The sequence below is a fragment of the Miscanthus floridulus genome, chromosome 13 (genome assembly GCF_019320115.1).
Source record: "Miscanthus floridulus cultivar M001 chromosome 13, ASM1932011v1, whole genome shotgun sequence".
Lineage (NCBI taxonomy): Eukaryota > Viridiplantae > Streptophyta > Magnoliopsida > Poales > Poaceae > Miscanthus > Miscanthus floridulus.
Window position 1 is genome coordinate 80,112,796 of NC_089592.1, and position 23,741 is coordinate 80,136,536.

Below are 23,741 nucleotides of genomic sequence, written 5' to 3' on the forward strand. Positions count from 1 at the left end.
ACGATGGCGCTGGATTGAACATCATTTTTGCTGATACCCTGAGGAAGATAGGTCTTGACTTCACCGGCCTACTCACACCCATGGACACCCCCTTTTACGGGATAGTACCCGGCAAAGGCGCTATGCCACTTGGATAGATCACGCTCCCGGTTACATTTGGATCCCTAGACAATTACCGAACGGAGTTCATCAAGTTCGAGGTGACAGATTTTGAATCATCATATCACGCCATCTTTGGGTGCCCAGCTCTGGCTACATTCATGGCAATTCCTCACTACCCGTATCTTCTGCTAAAGATGCTGGGTCCTAATGGGATACTCCCCCTTCGAGGCGACTTGAAACTCTCGTACTACTACGATATAGAAGCCGTCCAAATTGCTGCTAAAGCTCAGGCCGCACTCGAAGCACAGGAGATCGCTGCGTTCGCTAGCCAGACTAGACCTGGCGATTTGAAAATTTTGACAAAGAAGGCAGGTATCGTTGTACCGCCACAAGATGCAGATGTTATGAAGATTGATCTGGGTACTGGTGATTCCTCCAAGACGTCAAAGCATGGCTTGTCTATGAGAACGAATAAGCTGGGTTTTTTTATGTGTGTATGTGCGTGTAAAGAATGAGAATAATAAGCTGTTTCTCTTAACTGTAGCCTCCACCGTCACCATGGACCAATGGTGTAGCGAAACGCGTCGTGACGTAAGCGATCGTCATCTTGTCGGGGAAGTGGTCACTGACAGCCGGCCCGGGAGGGGAGGGATACCGTAGTGTTTACCCGTTGGTCGAGCAGGGAGCCACGGTGACCCTGCACACAAAGTTCCATCGCTCTGTGTCTCTGTCTCTGTCTCCCTCTCTCCTCAGCCGAGAATTTCTTCCGATCCTCTTATGGTTACGACCCGCTTTCCCTCCGCTGCCACACAGCAGCGGAAGTGACTGCGCAATCGAGCTCATCGCGAGGCTCTTGGTTGGTGGTGCTGCTGTTTCGGGTGGTGGGAACAAGCTCGAACAATGGAGGGGGAGGCGGCGAGAAGGGCGGCGCCGCCTCAGGAGAAGAAGAGGAAGCGCGGGCGGGTGGAGCTGCGGCGGATCGAGGACCGGACGAGCCGGCAGGTGCGCTTCTCCAAGCGCCGGAGCGGGCTGTTCAAGAAGGCCCACGAGCTCTCCGTGCTGTGCGACGCCGAGGTCGCGCTCGTCGTCTTCTCCCCCGCCGGCCGCCTCACGTGTTCGCTTCCCCAAGCTCCAGGTGAGCTACACTGATCCTCGGGTTTACTCCATGCATGGGGCATGGCTGAGCTGGTGTTTCTGCTGCGCTCTCGCTTTAAATTATCCTTCGTGTCAAGCTAGTTTGTGCACTATTGTGTACCGAGTGTGTCGAAGCGTGCTTTAATTCAGTCAGCATCTAGTTAATTGGCAACATATTTGTTCCTACTGTATGTGTATTGTATACCCACTTTTCCTTTGAGTTAATGAAACTTCCTGCTTTTGTTGCACTCTTTCTTGCAGCATTGAAAAAGTATTTGGTCGATACTGGGACCTTGCCAACACATCGATTGATCTCAATATCGAGGCACGAGACTCATCAAGGGTTGACTGCAATATACTACAGGTTAAGCATAAATTAATAGTTGATATATCAAACTACTTTCATATGCACAAAGAAGATTACCTCCCATATTCTCATTTTTCCACTCACGTGAGCAATTCTCTGCAACGCTCAATTTAATTAACTATATAACAATAAAATCTCTCTGTGTCATGGCTAAGGCACCAACCGTGAGGCATAAATTTTTTTCTAAAAAGTATTAGCATTTGTGTATATCGAAAAATCATTGGCAAATATTTCTTCTAGACCTAGAGAGGCCGCTTTCAAGCTACCCCTATGGTTCTAAGTCAAAACTAACATATTTTTGTGCAAATATATGTGTACAACTTTTTGGCTTCGTTCACTGATACATACACATAAATTTACAAGCACCTAATATTTTTTAGGTACGATTGGTTCATCATATCTATGCGTCTCCAGCAGCTATAATCAAAAGGTCAAATCCAGGCGTCGATATGAGCTGAGACTAACTATACATTAAACATAGACTCTTTAAAAACAACTTGTATTTTCATCCATAACTCCTACAAGGCTCTAGGGTCCTGCTAGCAAGAAACCCACTATACGGATCTAGGTGATGGCTAGAGGGGGTGAATAGCCAATTAAAATTCTACAAGCTCACCAAAAGAAGGGACGGCAAGATAACTTTAACTTCTCTCTCCCCCACCCCCCCGCCCGCGTCGTCGGCCGCCGCCGTCGCCGCTCCGGCTAGCGGTGGCGGCAGTCCGCTGCGGCGCCCAAAAAGGCTTCCCCGCAGCAGCTTCCTCCTCCCTCTTCCACTCCTCACCTTCTCTTTCTCCTCCGAGCTATGAACTTTCCAGCAGCAAGGATGGCCGCCGGCGAGCATGGAGCAGCAGATCCGAGCTCCCTGGACACGGATTCGGTGCCCCATGCCCCGGATCTGGCGTGTGGGAACCGAGCGGGCACGGCGGCCGGTGGGCGCGCTGGGGCACATATCCGGTAGCCTCTGCCCGGATCTGGCGCGTGGCGCGACAACGACTGGGCGGACGGAGGCCCCCGAGGGCGCCTGCCTGTGCAGCGTCGGGGTGGCCGGCTCCGGCTCCCTGTCCCTGCACGCACGGTAATGCCAGTGCGGCGCGCGGAGGGCGGTCACGCGCGTGGCCGGCACTGTCTGTGGGCGGGCGGTTCAACCCGCAGCTCCAAGGCGACCTGCTGCACCACAGCATGTTCCCAACAGTGGAGGCTGGGCTCGGGGTCCCCACGTGGGTGACACTTGCGTGGCCGCGGTGCTAGCGCTGGTGCGCTTAACAAGGACATGTTCGTCGATCCTGTTCTCATGGGCCCCGCCGTGGGCACGATGGTGGCAGTCCGTGTCCTCATCGAGCCTTGGATCCTCAGTGGCACCGCTGCACGCGCTCAACGGCCAGGTGGACGCCATGCAGAGACCGCTGGTGGATGAATTCCACGCGCGGAGCAAGCTCCACACGCTGTGCGTGCCCGGACCACGCCGCCGTGTGCCCGCGCTCGTACGCTCTGCGCTGGGTACTGCGGCCGCAAGGAGGTGGTGGATGCGCTCCTCACCGAGGGCCTCATCAAGCACCTCCTCTGCCTAAGACGACAGGCTATAGTTCACAGGTTTGGGGAGCTTAGGCGAAAGCCATGCACGACCCTGTCTGTGCGACCAACGGTGATGCCCTCTGGCGTTGTTTACCTCCTTGGAGGCATTGATGTGTAGGCTGCTCAACCCATGATTGTAGTAGTATCGCTCTACTCCTGGTGAAAACCTAGCTCTAGTTATCTGGAGCCGGTGGTGGTGGCGTCAACTGACGTCGTGTCCCTCTTGAGGGCGCCACTATGGAGGGGCAGATTTTGGCTCCCGCTATCGTGATGGGCAATCCGCGCTTGCTGCATATGCAAAGCAGGTTCCATGACATAAGCCCTTATGACCGTGGTGCTCTATTCATCGATGGTGGCATCTGTGGATGTTACTCTTTGTCTTAAAATGACCGCCTCTATGGAGGGGCTAGATTTTCGTTTGACGTTGGAGAGACACTTAGAGTTGTTTAGGACTTTGTTTTTCTTTTGGCCGTACTATTAAGGGGGTATGAACTAGTAACTTGACCTAGGTAAGTCTAATAGTTTAGGTGTGGTGCACACTTGTCAAACTTAGCACTAGGTAGCTCAAGGACAGCCCATAGATTAGTTGAAGTCGATGTCGTTCACAAAGTTGGTAGAATTTGAGGTGAATGGAGACTTGGATGATGACCGGACGCACAGGTGCCACGTCCGGTCAACGTTAGCTCGCGTAGCTAGGGCTTGCTCATCGACCAAACGTTGGCTCCTAGTCAGAATCGGACGTGTAGGTGTGCGCAACTATAGAGCGAGCAGCACTCACTGAAGGACCGGACGCTGTGACCTGACACACTAGAGGCCACGTCCGATCAACAACAGTAAGCATCCAGAGAAGGAAATTGCTGACCGAACACGTCAGATGAGTGGTGATCGGATGCTGGTCAGAGTCTGGTCTCTGATGACTGTGCTAGCGTCATGTAGCCATTGGCTACTGATCGGACACGTTCGGTCACTTTCACCTGAGTGTCCGATCACCCCAAAATGTGCTGAGTTGGACCCCAACAGGTATGTTTTGAAGTGGAGAGTATAAATGCATCCTCCACTCATCCAGCTTAGTTCTCTTGCATATTTGTTCAGCTATGAAACACATTTAGAGTGCAAGGGAGAGCAAGAGCCTAGTGGGGTGATTGAGATTTGTTAATCCAAATTAAGGACCTCATTAGTGCATAGGGAGTAGCAAGTGTGCATCCATCTTTCTCATTAGGCTTGTCTTGGTCAAGTGAGAGTTTTTACTTGTTACTCTTGGTGATCGCCATCACCTAGACGGCTTGGTGGTGTTTGGAAACATGGTGATCATCCGACGGAGCTTGTGGATGACCTAAGTCATGGTGTGAGCGGTCGTGGACAATTCACCGCGACGGAGTGTCAAAGAATCAGCCCGTAGAGAGCACTTGATCCTTGCATGGATCAAGGAGGAGCTACACCCTTACACGGGTGCTCTAACGAAGACAAGTGGAGAGTGACAACTCTCTGATACCTTGAAAAAACATCGACACGTTCCTTTCCTCTCTTTACTTTGAGCATTTACATTTGAGCAATTCAATTTATGTCTTTACATTCTTAGAATTGAGATGCTAGAGTAGGATTGGAACCTAGGGTGCAAAAACCCTTGCGCGATAGAACAATAGAAACATTTCTAGGCAAAAGGAGGTGAAATGGGCTAAGTTTAGGGCTTAATTCTTGAAATGAATTTAGAATTAACCCAATTCACCCCCGCCCTCTTGGGCATTTTGATTCTTTCAATTAGGTATCAAAGCCTCGTGCTCCTTGAATTAGACTTAACCACCTATAGCAAGATATCCCATGGGGATGGATCCCCTTTCATCTTTGAGGGTGATGACTTTCCATATTAAAAAATTCGCATGGAGGCGTACCTAGAGGCTTTAGATGTTGGAGTGCTTAGAGCCACCTCACAAGGTTTCCCAACACCTAAGGATCCCGCTAACCTTCAAGGTGATGAGATTCACTATGAGAAGTGGAATGCAAAGGCTAGAAACACTCTTTTTAGAGGCATTTGCAAGGACATCTTTAACCGTGTGTGGAACCACAAAGACGTCCATCAACTATGGTCAGACATTTGTGTGCTCCATGAGGGAACCAAGAGTGAGCGTGAGGAACGCTATCACCTCGTGATGAAGAAGCTTAATTCATTTGAAATGGTTCCTAGTGAAAGTGCTAATGAAATGCATTCACACTTGAATGTTGTTGTAGAGGAGGTGAATGGGCCTGGACTCACTCAAATACAACCATCCGATGTTGTGAGAAAGATCTTGAGTGTCATCCCCATTGACAAGTTTGGGCATATTGTGATGGTGCTTCATCAAGGTGATATTTCCATCGCTACGCCAACTCAAATATTGGGGAAGATCAATGCACATGAGATGTACATGCACATCACTCCTCAAGATGGCTCTTGTCGGTGTGAAAAGTGACCAACAAGTAAATATTTGTAGTTTTGTCGTGCGTTGTGACCGGATGTGGCCTAGCACTCAATGACACAGGGTTTATACTAGTTCAGGCAACGTGCCCTACGTCTAGTTCCAGTCGGTCGGTGACTTTATTCCTGAGCTCAGGTGCTCGAAGTTTGCTGTGGGGTTACAAACGAGTGGGAATAAGAAGGGAGGTGTTAAAGGTCTGGTCGGGCTCTGAACCGAAGGGCCAAGAGTAACTGGGAGCTCCAATGTGCACTAAGTATTGGAACATACGCTCTATGTAGCTTTAGAGTTCTAGAGCTGTGGAGCTATTTGAGTGCTCAGAATGTCTAAAGCTTAGCAGAGAGACAGTCGGAATGACCGTCATTCGTTGGGAGAGAGCGTATCCCCTTTTATAGGTGAAGGGGATGGCCTTACAAGTGAGAGAGAGAGTGTGTGTGTGTGCACGTGTGCTACTAAGTCTTGTTGCCCACGCTGTTGGGTAGAACACGGTCATCGACGCCCACAATATTGTTTATGTCAGACACATGTGGCAGGCTTTACCGTGTTTGCCTGGTATGGCAAATAACGACGCCCACAACATTGTAAGGCAAATGTCGACGCCCACAACACTGTTTGGGTTTTGACATGCCTGGAAGGTTGCAAAACACCCTTCTGGCATGGCTTGGTGGTATTGTCCTGCAGGTGTGCAGGGTACGGTCCTCGGTATAGCAGTTGACTTGAGTGTCTTGCCTTATCTGCTCCTCCTGATTCTTGGGTCCTCACCAAGCGGATGCCCCAGTCGGTCGTTCCTAGTCGACTCCAACCATGTTGGTCGGAGAAGAGCTATAAGCAGAGGTTCGGTGTATTCCCTGTCGGAAAAGCGGGTCAGAGTCGGAAGCAAGCGTCGTCCCCTTCCGGGCTAGGCCTTTCGGTCGGAGACAAGATCGCTCTTCTGGCCTGTCATTAGGTATCTGGGTCGGCCCATGAGTCGCGCGTTGTTGTAATGCCGTTAGCTGGGGTGAGCTTTTGTTGGAAAGTGGACCCATCGGGGGCCCTAGGTTTATGAACCTGATAGGAGCCCCCGAGCCCTTTTGGGACATCTGCGAAGTCGTGGAGGGGCTGTTTATACTACATTATACGAGAGCAACGGGTGGGTGTAAGATCGTGAGTCACTGTCGGGCGCGACGAAGCGTGGACCTAGGCATCGAGCGAGGCCGAGGGGTCTGGCGCGACGGAGCACGAACCCAGGCGTCGGGCTGTGACGGAGCAGTGGACCCAGGCGTCGGACCGATGAACCAGCATGCTGATCAATGTCCGTATAGGGAGTAGGCAACATAGTGACCATGCGTCCAGTCACTGCGGGTTGATGTGAGTCCCTAGGAACGACATGTCGTGGAGATGGGTCGTGCTGAGACGTGACCGCTCCCTGCAAGATGCCAGAAGTTTGACCTGGGGTTGTACTTTCTGGCCCATAGTGGTTGGCGGTGGCGTGAGCTTCCTGTTAGGAATTGTATTCGAGGGATCGGGCGAAGTGGAGCTAGCACTTAGACGTCGAGCGAGGTGGAGCTAGCCCTCAGACATCAGCCAAGGCGGAGCCTACCCTTAGGGGTCAGCCGACGTGGAACTAGCCCTCCGACGTCGGGCGAGGCGGAGCTAGCCCTCAGACATCGGGTGAGGCGGAGTCTGCCCTCGGGGGTCAGCCAAAGCGGAGCTAGGCAAGAGGTGTAGCCTTGGTGGCCCTAGAAATCACCTAGGGTTTTTTTGACTTGCCAGTGGGTGCGCGTGAGCGCACCCGGTGGGTGTAGCCCCCAGCGATTCGGGTAGAATCGCCTGGGGGATTTTTCGACTTGCCAGCGGGTACGCGCGAGCGCACCCGGTGGGTGTAGCCTCCAAGTGAGATCCGACCCCCTGCCATTGCTAGCGTCAGGTGTCACTAAAGATCGAGGAGAGGATAGTGGAATTAGTAGGAAAAATGTCTCTTGTTTTTCGCACGTCTCCCCTTCCTAGGTTCTGAGCCATCATTTCTGGGAGCGCGAACCTAGGCGTCGGGTCGCCAACCCAAACATCGGGCGTGGCTAGGGGGTCGGGCGCGATGGAGCGTGGACCCAAGTGTCGGGCGTGGTCCGAGGGGTTGGTCTAGTTTTGTGCGTTACCCCATCCACGGTTTCCACAACTAGAGGGGCTGAGCTAACATCGCTTGCCTCGATGGCTCGAGTGACGTGCTCGGTGAGCTCTCTAATGGGTATGTCCGAGTGGAATCTGGGTTCGTTGTTCGTAACAGGGTCGGCGCCCTCATGTGGCATTCCACTGCTCCTTAACCCACCTCCCGATAGATGCCTAAGTCATTCCGAAGACTGACTTAGGTGGCCCGCTGGCCTCCCCTCGATGGAGATTCTATGGGCATGGCTCGAGGTTAGGATCGAACGAGAAGGTTGAGATGACCCTGTCTACTTCTGAGTAGATCGGGCGAGGGCCGCTGGGGCTCATCTATGTTTTCTCCTCTGGCTCTATTTGATGCGAGGTGGCCTTGAGCCCTACGTGGGCCACCCTTCGAACCCTGGTCGATCGTCGCTCAAGTCGAATGAGGCGACTACCGCTTCGTGCTGCAACATGAAGCGTTGTGATGCATTAATTGCATATGCAATGCTTTGTATGTATGAGATGAATGAATGATTGTATGGATGAATGTGTGAATGCGTGTATGAGAACAGGATGAATGAATGGTCATGAGTTAGAAAATAAAATAAAATAAAGAAGAAGGTTTGGTAAAGTTACCTTGATGACTCGAGTGACGGGTTAGAGGAGCTCTTATCAGATATGTGTGAATGGGATCCGTGTCCATGATTCGTGATGGAGTCAGCATAGCCTGCATAGGGCATCCCACTGCTCCTTACTTGTCTCTCGGTAGTCGCCTGAGCCGTCTGATAGACTCAGGTAGCCCATTGGTCTTTCCTTGATGGAGATTCTATTGGTGGGCCCTTCCAAACCCTACCTGGGAAGGCGGAGGGTTGTTTGCGTGCAGTTGTGCCTTGTTTCCTGCTCCTAGGTTGTGGTAGTGGTGGGCCCTACCCAGGGCACATCCTGTTTTAACCAAGCGACGTTTCATTGGGTAGGGCGCGTCCCATCAGTCAGGACGCATCCCACCGCATGCCTATCTGCATTAAATAGGGGGAAGGGTGAGGGTTTTCTTCCCATTCTTTCGCCTTTCTCCAACTACTGCCTCTCCTCCTTCTTCCTTTTCACCAAGCCCATTCGTGCGTCGTGGCGGTTTCTAGGAGAGAGAGAGAGGGTAAAGCAAGGGAGAGGCAAACTCACAGATTCATTCGTGAATCCAGGGCATGATGTCGAACTGGAGGCCATCCAACAGTAGACGAGGAGGTGCTGGCCGCCTTTGCCAAGAAGGGGCTGCTCCCGTCGAAGGAGGAGGCGCATTGGAGGGCTCCTGCGCTAGGGGAAGCTATTCCGTGAACATGGGCCGATGAGGTTGTCTCCTTCCTCGCCTTCCACGAGCATAGGCTTGGATATCCTACGCATTGGTTCTTGCGCAGGCTTCTCAATGAGTGGGGACTGGAGCTGTAGCACCTCAATCCAACTGGGGTGCTGCACATCGCCAGTTTTGTCACCTCTGTGAGGTCTTCCTTGGGATGGAGCCGCAAGTGGACTTCTTCCGGTGGATCTTCAGTGGGCGAGCCTTGTCTGAGGGGAAGCCACCTAGAACTGTGTTGGTTGGGGGTTTCAGCCTTGCAGAAGAAGCCAAAGCCGTCGACCTCCTACCCCGCGTACTCCTCCTACGACTCCAATCGGGGGTGGCATGGCAAGTGGTTCTACATCAGGAACCCAGCGGAGGCACCATTCCCGCCATTCATCAGAAGAAGGCCAGAGAGGAGGGAAAGTTGGTCGTGGGGTCCCTCTGGTCGGCAGAACAAGCTGGAGGTCATTGAGGTGGAGCTTCAGAAGCTGGTGCAGCATGGCCTCAATGGGCTACGGGTCTTCCACACCTTCTTCCTGCCATTGGGTTACTCCGCTGGTAGAGAGGAGGCGGCCGATGTGGGCGTACTCTGGCCCAACGGATCCTGACCGCACGTCACCGGAGGAGTTGCTGAAGGATGAAGTCTAGAGTCGACTTGATCGGGTACTGCAACTGAGGGATAAAGACTCCCTTGAAGGAATGCCCGGACCTATTCACATCAGTGAAGCTGTCCAATCTAGTATGCTCCCTTATTCTTATTCCGTGACCTTTTCCCTCTTGTTCTCCTTTGTTTTGGTTTCGAGTTGTTCGTTTCGTAGGGACTCACGGGTTACAAATCCTGGCCGCATCTTCCTACGGGGCCGATGGGCAGTAGCTCGGCAAGCTGCCCAAAAGGAGGCAGCGCTTGCCAAGAAGAAGAGGGCTGAGAAGGCCTGGAGGAGGTTTGAGAAGGAGAAGGAGATTGGCCGGTGAGTCTGGGGAGGTGAAAGCCGGAGCGACCTAGAGGCAGAGCTTGAGTCGGAGGAGCCCATGGAGATGGGTGGCGACGCGAGTACCTCCAAGGACAAAGGAGAGAAGGGCGTCGTCGTGACCTCGGTGGAGCGTCGTGATCCTACGGCCACATCCATCGGCGGTGGGCAGGATACGGAGAAGCGCGGCAACGTTCCCGAGTCAAGGAAGCGCGCCGCGAGCGAAGATACCACCGTCGAATGAGAGGTGAAGCAGGCATGGTCGCGATGCCCTATGGAGGCGTCATTGGCTCCGCACCCCCCTTGCTTCGAGCATGGCGGGGCACACTAGCCGGTTGGAGGAGCGTGTTGGTCCCCCCACATCTTTGGGGTCGGCGCATGTGTGCGACCCACAATGGGGAGATGCCCCATCAGTTGCTCCGGTGGGTTCGCCATGAGCTGGCGGTCGTGGCCATTCGTGGGCCGATCGGGAACCAACCAGGGCGGCTCCTCCCTCAGTCGATACAAGGGGGCATGGGTCACGACCTATGAGCGGTCCTCATCTAGTGGGCTCATCGCCAGCGAGTCGGGGCTTCAGGGCTCTACCACTTTCGTCTAGGTATGCATTTATGTTCCTTCTTGATCTCACAGCTGAGTTTTTTGAGCGTGACTGACCTGCACTTATTTGATAGCGGCCAGGGACTGGTGGGACTGGGCATTGCCCTAACTCCCATGCGGGAGGAGTGGAGACCTAGCCTGCAGCGAGTCGTGACTGAGCGTCGGGGAAAGCAGATTGGCGGTGGTGCGACCTTCCCTTCTGGGGGTTGCGTCCTCTCGGCCGAATCGCGAGTACTGGTGGCAGTGGTGATGGCGGCGATCCCCATGGTGACAGTGGAGGTGACCCTTGTGATCCCTCCCCCAACAACTATGGTGGAAGAGAGGAGGGAAACCGGGCTCTCTGCGTTGCCCGACGGAGGAACGGACTACCCTTTTGTTTGGGTGAAAAGTATTACTATATGATAGTAAAAAAGACGGGTGGTATTGCACCCTTGTTGAGCCCCTGAGTGGCCCAGGACAAGAGCGCTCAGGCTGGGGTGCTTGTAGGAGCGAATGTTGAATGAAAGAAAATAGTAAGACCGAGCTTTAGGGGAAGAAACGATGTAATTGTTCGATGTTCTATGTGTTGGCGAGGACGTTGTCGTTGTCGTCTTTCAGCCGGTAGGTGCTCGGTCGGATCACCTCAGTCACTGTATAGGGTCCTTCCCATGGTGGAGAGAGTTTATGTTTCTCCTTGGTTGATTGGGTTCTCTAGAGCACGAGATCATCGACCCGAGGATTCTCCCCTGATTTTTCTTTCATGGTACCTATGTAGAGTTTGCTGGTAGCAAGCGAAGCGGATGATGGTCATCTCATGAGCCTCCTTGAGTAGGTCAACTGCATCCTGCTGAGCCTCCATGGCTTGGTCTCGGTCGAAGGTTTTCACTCTTGGGGCACCGTGGTCGACGTCGAAGGGCAACACTGCTTCAGCTCCGTAGGCCAAGAAGAAAGGTGTGAACCCTATGGATCGGTTCAGCGTCGTTCTTAGGCTCCATACGATCGTTGGGACCTCTACAACCCATCGCCCAGCATACTTATTGAGTCAGTCGAAGATGCATGGCTTAAGTCCTTGGAGGACCATGCCATTGGCCCGCTTGACCTAATCGTTAGTACGCAGATGTCCGACCGAGGCCCAATCGATCCTGATGCCGCCATCATAGAAGTCTAGGAACTTCTTCCCGGTAAAGTTAGTTCCATGGTCAGTGATGATATAGTTAGGATACCAAAACGATAGATGATGTCAAGGAAGAACTTGACCGCCTCTTCCGAGTGAATGTTGGTGATGGGCTTCACCTCTATCCACTTGGTGAATTTGTCCACCACTATGAGTAGGTGAGTGAAGCCACCCAGGCCCTTTTTGAGGGGTCCGACCATGTTGAGGCCCTAGACCACGAATGGCCAGGTGATGGGGATGGTTTGAAGCTCTTACGTCGATAAATGAGTTTGTTGAGTGTAGAACTGGCATCCCTCACACCTACGGACGTCCTCCTCTGGATCTCGCAGCGCGGTGGGCCAGTAAAAACCTTGGCGAAAGGCTTTTCTGACCAGCGACCTCGGGGCCACATGATGTCCGCGGATTCTAGCATGGACCTCGAGGAGGAGCTGTTTCCCTTGGTCGGTAGAGATGTACTTCATGAGTACTCCCGACGGACTTCGCTTGTAAAGTTTGTTACCGAATTGATGAATGTCTTGCCGCGTAGTGTGATTCATCGTGCTTCATTCCTTTTTGGTGGGAGAATCTCCTTGAGGAGGTAGGCGAGTTGCGGTGCTCTCTAGTTAGCTTGATCGAGTGCTACCACGGCGACGTTTGTGGGCGACGTCGTCATGGAGGCACTAAGGTCGGAGCCCCCGAGTGCCAGATTGGTCTTAGAGTGTGTCTGGATCAGACCTTCTTGGATGCGGGCAGATGGCTCGTGACGGCCATTGATGAAGACCCCATCTGGAGATGGAACCTGCCTGGCAACCAATTTTGTGAGAAAATCGGTGGCATCATTGTCCTTTCGGGGGACATGATGTAGTTCGATCCCCTGGAATTTGTCCTCAAGCTTGCGCACCTCCTAGCAGTATGTTGCCATGAGGGGGCTTTTGCAAGGACTCCTTCATGACTTGGTCAATGACCAACTCTGAGTCACCATGGACGAACAGCCGCGTAGCACCGAGCTCGATAGCGATGCATAGTCCGTTGATGAGGGCCTCGTATTCCATGGCATTATTTGAGGCCAAAAAAAGGAGACAGATCGCGTAGCGGAGCCTGCTCCCATCCGAGGAGATCAGAACCACTTCAGCCCCCGAGCCGAGTGCCATCACTGACCTGTTGAAGTAAATCGTCCAGTACTCGTGGGTGACGTCGGGGTCAGGAGCTAGACCTCCATCCATTCGGCGATAAAGTTTGTGAGAGCCTGAGACTTAATAGCGGTGCAAGGGATATACCTGATGTCATGGCCCATTAGCTCGAGTGCCCACTTGGAGATCCGTCTCACGGCATCGCGGTTGCGAACGATGTCTCCTAGCGGGTATGAAGTGACGACCATGACTTCATGGTCGGTGAAGTAGTGCAAGAGCTTCCGGGTCGCCATCAACATGGCATATAAAAGTTTCTACACCTGGGGGTACCGAACCTTGGCATTGGTGAGTACCTCACCGACGAAGTATACAGGTCATTGGACCTTCTAGGGGTGTCCCGGCTCCTCCCTTTCGATGACTAGGGCGGCGCTCATCACGTGGTTGCTTGCCACGATATAGAGGAGGGGTTCTCCCCGTTCGGGAGCGATGAGGATTGGGGCCGACATCCGTGAAGCTTTGAGGCTTTCCAAAGCCTGTTGTGCCTCCTCAGTCTAGACAAAATGTGTCTGTCTTTTTGAGAAGTTTGTAGAGAGTCATCCCCTACTCACCTAGCCAGGATTTGAACCGGCTCGGGGCAGCCAAACAACAGGTAAGCCTTTGTACGCCCTTGACGTTGCATATAGGGCCCATGTTGGAGATGGCCGTGATTTTTTCGGGGTTGGCCTCGATGCCGCGTTCGAACACGATGTATCCAAGCAGCTTCCCCTTCGGAACCCAAAAAACACATTTTTTTGGATTCAATTTGATGCTGAACCTTTGGATGTTTGCGAACGTTGCGGCTAAGTTTGTGATCCGGTTGCAAGCCTTAGTTTCCTCAATTGTGTGGAAGGTAGTCGAAGAGGTTGGCTTGTTGTAGTCTGGGACTGCTAGAGTCGATGAATTTCCAAGCTGAGGGAGCTCGGCTGAGTTGATGATGGTAGTGGCGAGCTCGTAATGCTCGCGATCACACGTGTAGGCGTGTGAAAAAGTGCTACCCATAGTGATGATGTCATTCGATCCTGGCATCTTCAACTTGAGGTAGGTATGTTGGGGATCGCCATGAACTTGGCATAGCATGGCTGCCCCAAGATGGCGTGGTAGGACCCTGGGAAGCCCACCACCTCGAAGGTGAGGACCTTCGAGCGGAAGTTGGCTCGGTCAACAAACATGATGGTCAGGTCGATCTGCCCAAGGGGGTATGCCTGTGTCTCCGGGATCACGCCATGGAAGGGAGAGCTCACTGGGGGATGCGCATGGTGTTGAGGGTGTCGATGTAGAGAATGTTGAGGCCGTTGTCTCCATCCATCAGCACCTTGGTGAGGTGCTTCTTGCGGACAATGGGGTCGACAATGAGCGGGTAGCGACCTGGTCTAGCGATGTGGGAAGTATGGTCCCTCTGATCAAAAGTGATCGGAGATTCTGACCAGCTAAGGAAAGAGGGGACGGTTGTTTCGGCGATGCATGCCTCTCTGTAGCGCACCTTGTGTTGGCGCTTGGAGTAGATGGCATCAGATTCCCCAAACATCATGAGGCATTCCTTGGGATCGGCAAAGCCATCATCATCCTTGTCTGTCGCACCTCCTTTATTGGTCGCTGCCTCCTTGCCCTTTCCTTGGGATCGGGAAAGCCATCATCATCCTTGTCTATCACAAAAAGCGCTTGAGGAGTTTGTAGTCCTTGTAGAGATGCTTGATAGGGTAGGCGTGGTTGGTACATGGGCTCTCCATGAGCTTATTGATGTGGTCGGACTAACCCTGCTGGGGCTGCTTGCCCACACGATCGGCCGCAGCGACCAAAGCGGAGTTGGCCGGTCGGCGCCGATCCTTCTTGTTCTTTTTGCCCTTTTGCATGGAGGGGCCCTTGCCTTGGTCCTCACGCTTGGCCTTGCCCTTGTCCTGGCCTCTGCTAAAGATTGCTCCGACCGCCTCCTCGCCAAAGACGTGGTTTGTGGCGATGTCGAGCAGGTCGTGGGTGGTACGGGGCTTCAGACAGCCGAGCTTGAGGATCAAGGACTCACATGTTGTCCCAGAGAGGAACACGCTGATGATGTCCACATCAACGACATTAGGAAGAGAGTTGCATCATTTTGAGAACCTATGGATGTAATCCTACAAGGACTTGTTGAGCTCCTACTGGCAGCTCTTGAGGTCCTAGGAATTCCCAAGACGGACATACGTCCCACGGAAATTCCCGATAAAGATCCTCTTGAGCTCCACCTAGTCGCAGATGCTGTTAGGCGGGAGGAATTCGAGCCATGCTCCCCCACACAGATGGGGAGGTATTGAATGATGAAGTGGTCATCATCCACTCCTCCAGCTTGACAAGCGAGCCAGAAGTCTTTCAGCCATATACTGGGATTCGTTTCTCTAGTGTATTTGGCGATATTGGTGGGTGGTCGAAAGCGCTGTGGGAACGGTGCTTTCTAGATGCAATGGCCAAAGGCCCGTGGTCCCAGGCCATTCGGGCTAGGACTCTGGTCGTCTGGTCGGCAATCATGCCTAGGGTGCGTGTCCCTGCTCCACTCGATGGTCCGGCCAGGGCCCGTGCCACCTGCTCTAACCGGCAAGAGAGGTAGAGGCGTGGTTCTTGGCCACCTCCCAGACCACGAGGCCCGCCGCCAGTAGAGCACTTGGACTTGAGGGCTGCCATAGCTCGGCAGGTGCAGCTGCTTTGCTTTGTGGAGGTTGAGCAGTGGTTCCCACCTCAGCATGATGAGAGGGCTTATACACTGTGCTCTAGGAGGATTTCTATAATGCATATCTGAACAGTGGTATAGCCTTCAGATGTCAGAGGGTGTGTCGGTTAGAGGCTATAGTGGTAGCTGGAGGAGAGCAGGTTTGTCCCTACCTCACTTTTCTACCTAGATTGGTAGATCTCTTAGGACAGACCAGTAGGTACGTTGCTAGTTGGGTCAGAGAGTTCTACGCCTCTCTGTGGATTGACCCCGGTCACAGGTTCATTCACTTCACCTTCAGAGGATGTGACCGTAGGTTGTACAGCGACAGGGTCCAAGAGATACTAAGGATTCCAGAGTCAGCCACCAAGATTCACCAGATTTGCTATGGACAGACTCAGCCACTGAGACGTCCTCACGGCGGAGCAGAGCCACCCACCGACCTAGTCAGGGCCTACTTTCGAGAGCCGTTCGGCGAGGGTTCGAGATGAACTCCTGGTGCCGTTACACCTATGGCTCGTCTTTTAGACGTCGTTATGAGGAGGACCTTGCTTCCAAGAGGTGGCTACCATGAGGGTTTGACTCGTATTCAGCTTTGGCTAGTCCACCACCTGATCTCTCAGGCGTCATTTGATATTTAGGACTTGCTACTTTAGAGATGGAGGACACTCTTGTAGAGGGATTCAAGGGTCACCGTCAACTACCATATGCCCATTGGATCGGTTTTCATATACTCTAGGCATGTTCACATATACCTCCTAAGGTAGTGTCTGAGTCGACTGGCACTACTACTGGGTTCCCCAAGTATGACATGTGCTAGCTAATGGGTTCCAGTACTAGGAGTAGGACACCGACGCCGAGCCATCGCCAGAGGCCAGAGGTGCAAGAGACTACAGTTGAGCAGGACGAGGCCATCAGGGCCATTGCCGAGACCAAGCTCGAGCATCTAGAGGTACAGTAGGAGTACGTGGTCAAGGGCTACCCGACTAACAACTCAGATGATGACTACTAGCCTATTCCATTGATGCCCCCATGGGCTCACGACAGCAAGGCCAGTAGCTCTAGCTTAGCTCCACCCTAGTCACCATAGACAGACCCTACTTTGATAGCCATACTTGACAAGATGCAGCAGGAGCAGACTCGCTAGGCATAGGCCATAGCTGCTGCTCTCGCTCAGCTGCAAACCCGTCAGGATCAGTTCCAGCAGCAGCAGTAGGCCATGCAGCAGCAGCAGCTAGTGATTCAACATCAGCTTTTTAGAATCATGCAGCATGTCTTTTTGGCTACAGGGATAGCTCCTCGCCAGCCCACATTGCAGCTCGGTCAACCCGCTACTACTACCCAGTGACTCCAGCTATACAGCCTAGTGGGCTCCAGAGTTAGGGACAGATGGCTGCACAGTTTGCCTCACCCGCCGAGCAGGTGTCTTAGTTGTTTGCTTCACCAGGGACAGAGCAGGCTCAGTACTTCACTCCTATAGTCACGGGCTTCACTCCTACTCAGTCCATGTCAATGCTCATGATGGACACCCTTGTCTCTAGGAGTCTGGGTGCTACTTTTAGTGATCTCACAAGACAGCCTACACCGCCTGAGTTCTGAGTTCTTGCTCCTACCACAGCCGCTTCGGTCATAGGGACTACTGAGACGATCCTGTCCTTTGTTGCTTCGTCCAAGCCGCCTCTGACAGTCACTCCGACCCCTAAGGTTTTAGCGATAGCGCCAGCGGCAGTTGTGGCTCCACTTACTCCAGTGACACCTTCTGAGCCACAGGGTTAGGCTACTACCACAGATTCGGCGTTACCATGGGCTGCCCCAGCTATCGAGTCCACTGAGCAGACCCAGACCGCTTCACCTCCACTTCCAATGACAGAGGGTCCAACCGCTCTAAGTTCAGGGTCTGAGGATGATGCAACTCAGTTTTAGATCTCTCACCACACCTCAGAGCCCAACACGTCGGCTGCTACCCCATCGTCCGACCCTTAGGTTTTGGCGCATGAGATGGACTCGTTCTTTTGTGTGTGATACTTCATGCATTCACGTTTACTCTCATGCATTATGTTATATGTAAAATATGTGTGATTGTAAGACTTATGTGACATGTGTGCTCTCTACCTTGATTTATACGTCATGTCATTTGATTATGCTCATTTGCTTTGCTTCCGCATTTCACTCTGATACAAATGAGTTTTACTTTGTGTACTTATGCTTATTTCATACCTTGTGAGTACATTGTGTTGGCTTGGATCATATAAGCATGCCTAACCCTCCTTTGTTCTTATTGTCAATTGCTTATATGAGCCAAGCATGTTGAAAACCTCACTCATCTTTTATACATACTTGAGGTTGTGTTGTCATCAATCACCAAAAAGGGGGAGATTGAAAGCATCTAGAACCCTAGTTTGGTTTCGGTGATTAATGACGACACAAGATTACTGTGACTAATGTGTGTTTTGTAGAGGCAACTTGAGTTAGGTCATGGTAATAGTGATTGATTGGGCAATTATAGTTTTCATGCCTCTGTCGATGGAAATCGTTTTTGTTTTCAAACGATGGACGACAAGGTTAATAATGGACTAGTTCTAAGTGTCGTTTGGCGTTGGAGAGACACTTAGAGTTGTTTATGACTTTGTTTTCCTTTGGCCATACTATTAAGGGGGTATGAACTAGTAACTTGACCTAGGTGAGTCTAATAGTTTAGGTGTGGTGCACACTTGTCAAACTTAGCACTAGGTAGCTCGAGGACAGCCCATAGATCAGTTGAAGTTGATGTCGTTTATAAAGTTGGTAGAATTTGAGGTGAATGGAGACTTGGGTGATAACCGAATGCTGGACCGGATGCACAGGTGCCGCGTCCGGTTAGCGTAGCTCGCGTAGCTAGGGCTTGCTCATCGACCGGATACTGGCTCCTAGTCAGTATTGGACGCATAGGTGTGCGCAACTATAGAGCGAGCAACACACATGAAGGACCGGACGCTATGACCTAACGCACTAGAGGCCGTGTCCAGGTCAACAACAGTAAGCATCTAGAGAAGGAAATTGCTGACCGGACATGTCAGATGAGTGGTGATCGGACACTGGTTAGAGTCCAGTCTCTGATGACTGTGCTAGCGTCATGTAGCCGTTAGCTACTGATCAGACGCGTCCGGTCACTTTGACCTGAGCGTCCGGTCACCCCGAAATGTGCTGAGTTGGACCCCAACAGGTATGTTTTGAAGTGGGAAGTATAAATACTTCCCTCTACTCATCCAACTTAGGTTTCTTGCCTATTTGTTCAGCTAAAAAACATCTTTAGAGTGCAAGGAAGAGCAAGAGTCTAGTAGGGTGATTGAGGTTTATTAATCCAAGATTAAGGATCTCATTAGTGCATAGGGAGTAGCAAGTGTGCATCCACCTTTCTCATTAGGCTTGTCTTGGTCAAGTGACAGTTTGTGCTTGTTACTCTTGATGATCACCATCACCTAGACGGCTTGGTGGTGATTGGAAACTTGATGATCATCCGGTGGAGCTTGTGGATGACCCAAATCATGGTATGAGCGGTTGTGGGCAATTCACCATGATGGAGTGTCAAAGAATCAGCTCGTAGAGAGCACTTGATCCTTGCGCGGATCAAGGGGAGCTACACCCTTGCATTGGTGCTCTAACGAGGACTAGTGGAGAGTGGCGACTCTCCGATATCTCGGAAAAACATCGACGCATTCCTTTCCCTCTCTTTACTTTGAACATTTATATTTGAACAATTCAATTTATGTCTTTATATTCTTAGAATTGCCATGCTAGAGTAGGATTGGAACCTAGGGTGTAAAACTCTTTGTGCGATAGAACAATAGAAACATTTCTAGGCACAAGGGGGTCAAATGGGCTAAGTGTAGAGCGTAATTATTGAAAGAAATTTAGAATTAACCCAATTCACCCTCCCCCTCTTGGGCATCTTGATCCTTTCAATCTCTCCAGTGTGTTCGAGGAAAAAAAAAAGATTAGACATGGGTTGAGGAAGAGAAATGAGGGTTGAGAAATAACAAAATAGTACACGAGAGGGAAGGGGTATGAACTAGTGGCATTGGTGGTTAATTACCCTTAACTACATGAGGAGGTTGAGAAAGTGAATTTCTAGACACCTTTAAGGATCTCCATCAAATCCATGGATTTGTCTCTAGATTTACGAATTCCACAATTTGAAGTTTAGGCTGAGTACATATTTTGGGCCCCTCAAAAAAAGAGTACATATTTTGGGATTCCTTTCACTCGATAGGTTGAATTTGGTATGGTAGAGGAGACCTAAACAACCCCTTAGGAGCAAATTTCAAAAGGTGGTTGCTTCTTTCAACTTTAGAAGCTAAATAGGATATGATCTAACACCACGATGGTTGAGATCTTGCAACACATCCTAGGTTGCTAGACTTCAAAGGCTTGATATGCTTGGCGAAGGCCTTTGAGCTGTTTTCCCACCTTGAAATCTTATTGACAAGGATCCATTTTATTCTATTTAGACACACTTGTACTCAAGCACCCTAGCAGCGAATCAAAGGTGGTCAGGTGCCCCTTATGAGGAAGTTCACCACGCCAATGAGTGAGTGTTCCCATACTTGGTTAGGTGCCCCTTTTATTGTCTTATGTCACTGACGATGGAGTTTTCTCTAACTTGGTTGGTCACCCCCTATGTTGACATCTACTGCTAACGAGTCTGTCCTGATAAAGGTGGTCGCCACCTAGAGCAAGTAGTGTTTAGCTCTGCCCCAATGACCTTGCAGGCGTGCACAATAGCTATTCTCCTTCCTTTGCGAGCATACACAGGAGTCACCATATGAGTCGTCCCTATCACTAATACGCCACTGATTACAGTTAATCTTTGCTACCGGTGGCAATCATTATCACCTTTGACAGGGAGCGTCATCAAGTGAGTTAGGGAGTGGTGGGTATTATAGTGGACGATGATCATGGCTTATATCTTCTTGTCCATGGTGAAGGAAAAACTAGAGTTGATGTTGTTTGGTGGAGCTTCATGTGTCTACTCTAGATATGATCCACTCTACATCCATGGATATGGAACTGAAATCTAGATCGACATTTGGGGCCCTACCAAACTGGACCTAAGGGTTGCTATAGTATAATAGGGGTATCACAACTAATCAATGGTATTAAATTTGTCTACATCTGGTGGGACAATTGCGATCATACAGCTCCACCGCCGCTGCCTTATTGACCCCATGGACTAAGTCGTCATCATCATCAAAGTAGTAGTAGATATCACTGTTATTTTTCATCCTCACATTCCCTGTTAGGATCTTTCTCTCCATAACACCCCCCCTCCCCCCACTCTTAGATCATCTTCTTCCTCATGTTGTTGTTGCTCCACCTTGACGTTATTGCCCTCCACCTTAGGTTCCTTAAGCACCATTGTAGATTGAGTCTCATTGCACTCATCCCCCTAGCGCTCCTAGTCCTCTTCATGTAGTTGAGTAGTTCCATGAGGGGTTGATCCTCGACAAGGAGAGACATCATCGTCCTCTACCCTCATGGTCTCTTTGTTATCTTCCTCGGTCTCTTACTTATCATGGAAAACCACCTAGCAGACAACAACCTCGTAAAGGAGAATAATGTTGACAACACCATGGACCATCCATAAGGTAGTTGTATCAGAGACCAATGCAAAGAAAAATGGATTTAAAGAATGTATTCATGTCCCAATGACCTTAGATATTCCATACAAGTCATTTTGAGCACCATATGTGTGATAACAATACTATCATAGATAGGTTAAATCAAGACCAACTCATCTATATCTATAGCATAGATGGTTCTCTTTTTATGAGCCATTTGTGAAGTGGGCGGTCATCGGTCATTGGTAGATCCATCTCTATCATATCACCATTGATCTGACTCGCTGTTTTTGGTTTTTCTATTTGTGATGTCTTTATTACGATCTGGTTTTGTTTTCCTTCTTTGATATGTCACAGATGTGGCCTTCTATATTAACCTGATGTAAAATAGAAGGAAAAGAATGTCCACATCCAAGTCCTTCATGCAAGTGGCCTGCAAGTTGCAACAAAACTAGTTGAATAAACTTCATGTATTTGATCTTGTATCTTGATGGCTCTGATACTTTTTCATCGGGCATAACTCAAGGACAATATGACATTTTTTAAAGGAAGGCAAAAGCTTTGCCACAAGTTTTATTATGAGAAAACAAAAATAAGAGTTGGCCTAGTTTTTAAGGAAAATTCTTGCGAATTGTGTTGTGAAGTTATATGTACTGAATTTTGTTCAACAACAACAATCATATGATCATGAAAATGTAATGTAACTATCATGTATTGGTTTGGTCCCCACCCCCCTGGCAAATAATACAATCAGCCAATAGGTGCAGACCAGTATGCTAGTTTCAATCTCATATATGCTAATTCACTTTCTGCTCTACCTCATGAAATGCCTTTGCAAAATCGAAGAAATTGATTAGTATCAGAAGTCCTTTCAGGACTTGGAATCTGAACATTATACAAATCACTGTTCATATGTCAAATATGTATTCTAATCAAGGACTAGTGTACTTTGTGTGATTTTCTCACAGTATGCATGTATTTTCTTGCTTTACCTGCAGCTTTCTCAGAATGAGGAGCCAATTGGAGGCTCGTTACCTGACCTGCTAATTATGATTGCACAATGGTAATGAAACAAATGCACTTTATGAAACAGCCACTGATCTATGTTGCCTTAATTTCTGTATCTAATTTTTCAAGTACTAAATTTCAGGGCCATGGAAGAAAATCTAAATGAGCTGAACATGGCTGGGATAAGAGGCTTGGAGGAAGCACTGGGCGAAGCTCTGGCACTTATCAGGGTGATCCTATATATCTAATTCTTTGATTCCATAGTGGAGTAGCATGAATTTGCAGTACTGATCTGCATCCCAGTGCAATGTTCTTGCCTGACGCATGAGTTTTCTGAGAGTATCTTAGTTCAATTGCAGAACAAACTGACGATGAAGGGGGTGGCCCTAAACCTGAAGTAAGCACGTTCTTTAATCGGCAGTAAGAAGGAAGTTTCAAATTGTATGATACTAGCATCTTGCTCTGGATCTACTACGGTTGCTAATTTCTCCAGCACGTCAGTAGACGAACTGATGAACATATAAACTAGTATGAAGCTAGCAACAATCAGTCTGGCAATTTAAAGCCATATGTTAAGAGAGTGGTGGCTTCTGGGGAAAAAACTTTCTGAAGTCACATCTCTCTGTACGTATGACTTTGTAATTATGTCTAGCAGACTAGCACTGGCTTAAGAGAGTGGTGCTTCTGGGAAAAACTTTCTGAAGTCACATCTCTCTGGGCTCTATTTACTGGGCTTCGTCGCCTATTTTTGGCCCATATGCTATCAGCTTGCTTGTTGATATATGCTTTTGTCAGGATCCACCTCCTGGCTGGCATTCACGATCTATCTCCTTCCCAGCTGAAGTTTTAGTTCTCAAAATTTGTCACGGACTTTTTTTTTTGGAAATTATAGTTTGAAAATTCAATCTTATTAGTTGCAGGCACCGAAATTCTGGTACACATTGAATTCAATTTCATTAGTTGTAGAAAAGCAAAAGTCATCATTCCCTAACCAGCCATGCTAGTTGTAGACATGAAAGCAATTCGAGCTACCTAACCAGGGATGGAAGAATTTCGTAGGAACCTTTCAAGAATCAGTTTGATTTCACAGGCGCAAGAACAGAAAAATTTCCTACATTCCAAATAGGCCCTGAGGTTTTTTGCCTCATCCCAAGAATTAAGACTCTCATGCGCAGAACAAAAAATTTCCAAACTTCTAAAAATATGGTTGTATATGGATTATATTTGTTTTTATAATCGTTATTTAGACACATATTAATTAAACTAATATAGTTATATATAAATTATATTTGTATATTATTATAGGTTATACGAGAGAGATACTTATGTGTTACATTTCTACCGTAATAGAGCGACTTGAAGACCAATATTATAAGTTACTAAGTAGAAACATATAATGGAGATCTACAGAATCAATTTCCATCTCCAACATTATGAATTTTAGATAGACTTATATGTGAACTATGTAAAGTAATAAAGTCAAATTCCAAGCAAAATAGCTTAATTTATTAAGTAGATTTCAA

At 49.7% G+C, this 23,741-nt stretch overlaps 1 pseudogene; it reads left to right on the forward strand.

Annotated features, from left to right (window-relative positions):
* Window positions 1–831: 831 nt before the first annotated feature.
* Window positions 832–22,880, forward strand: LOC136499130 (MADS-box transcription factor 51-like; annotated as a pseudogene).
* The last annotated feature ends 861 nt before the right edge of the window (window positions 22,881–23,741 follow it).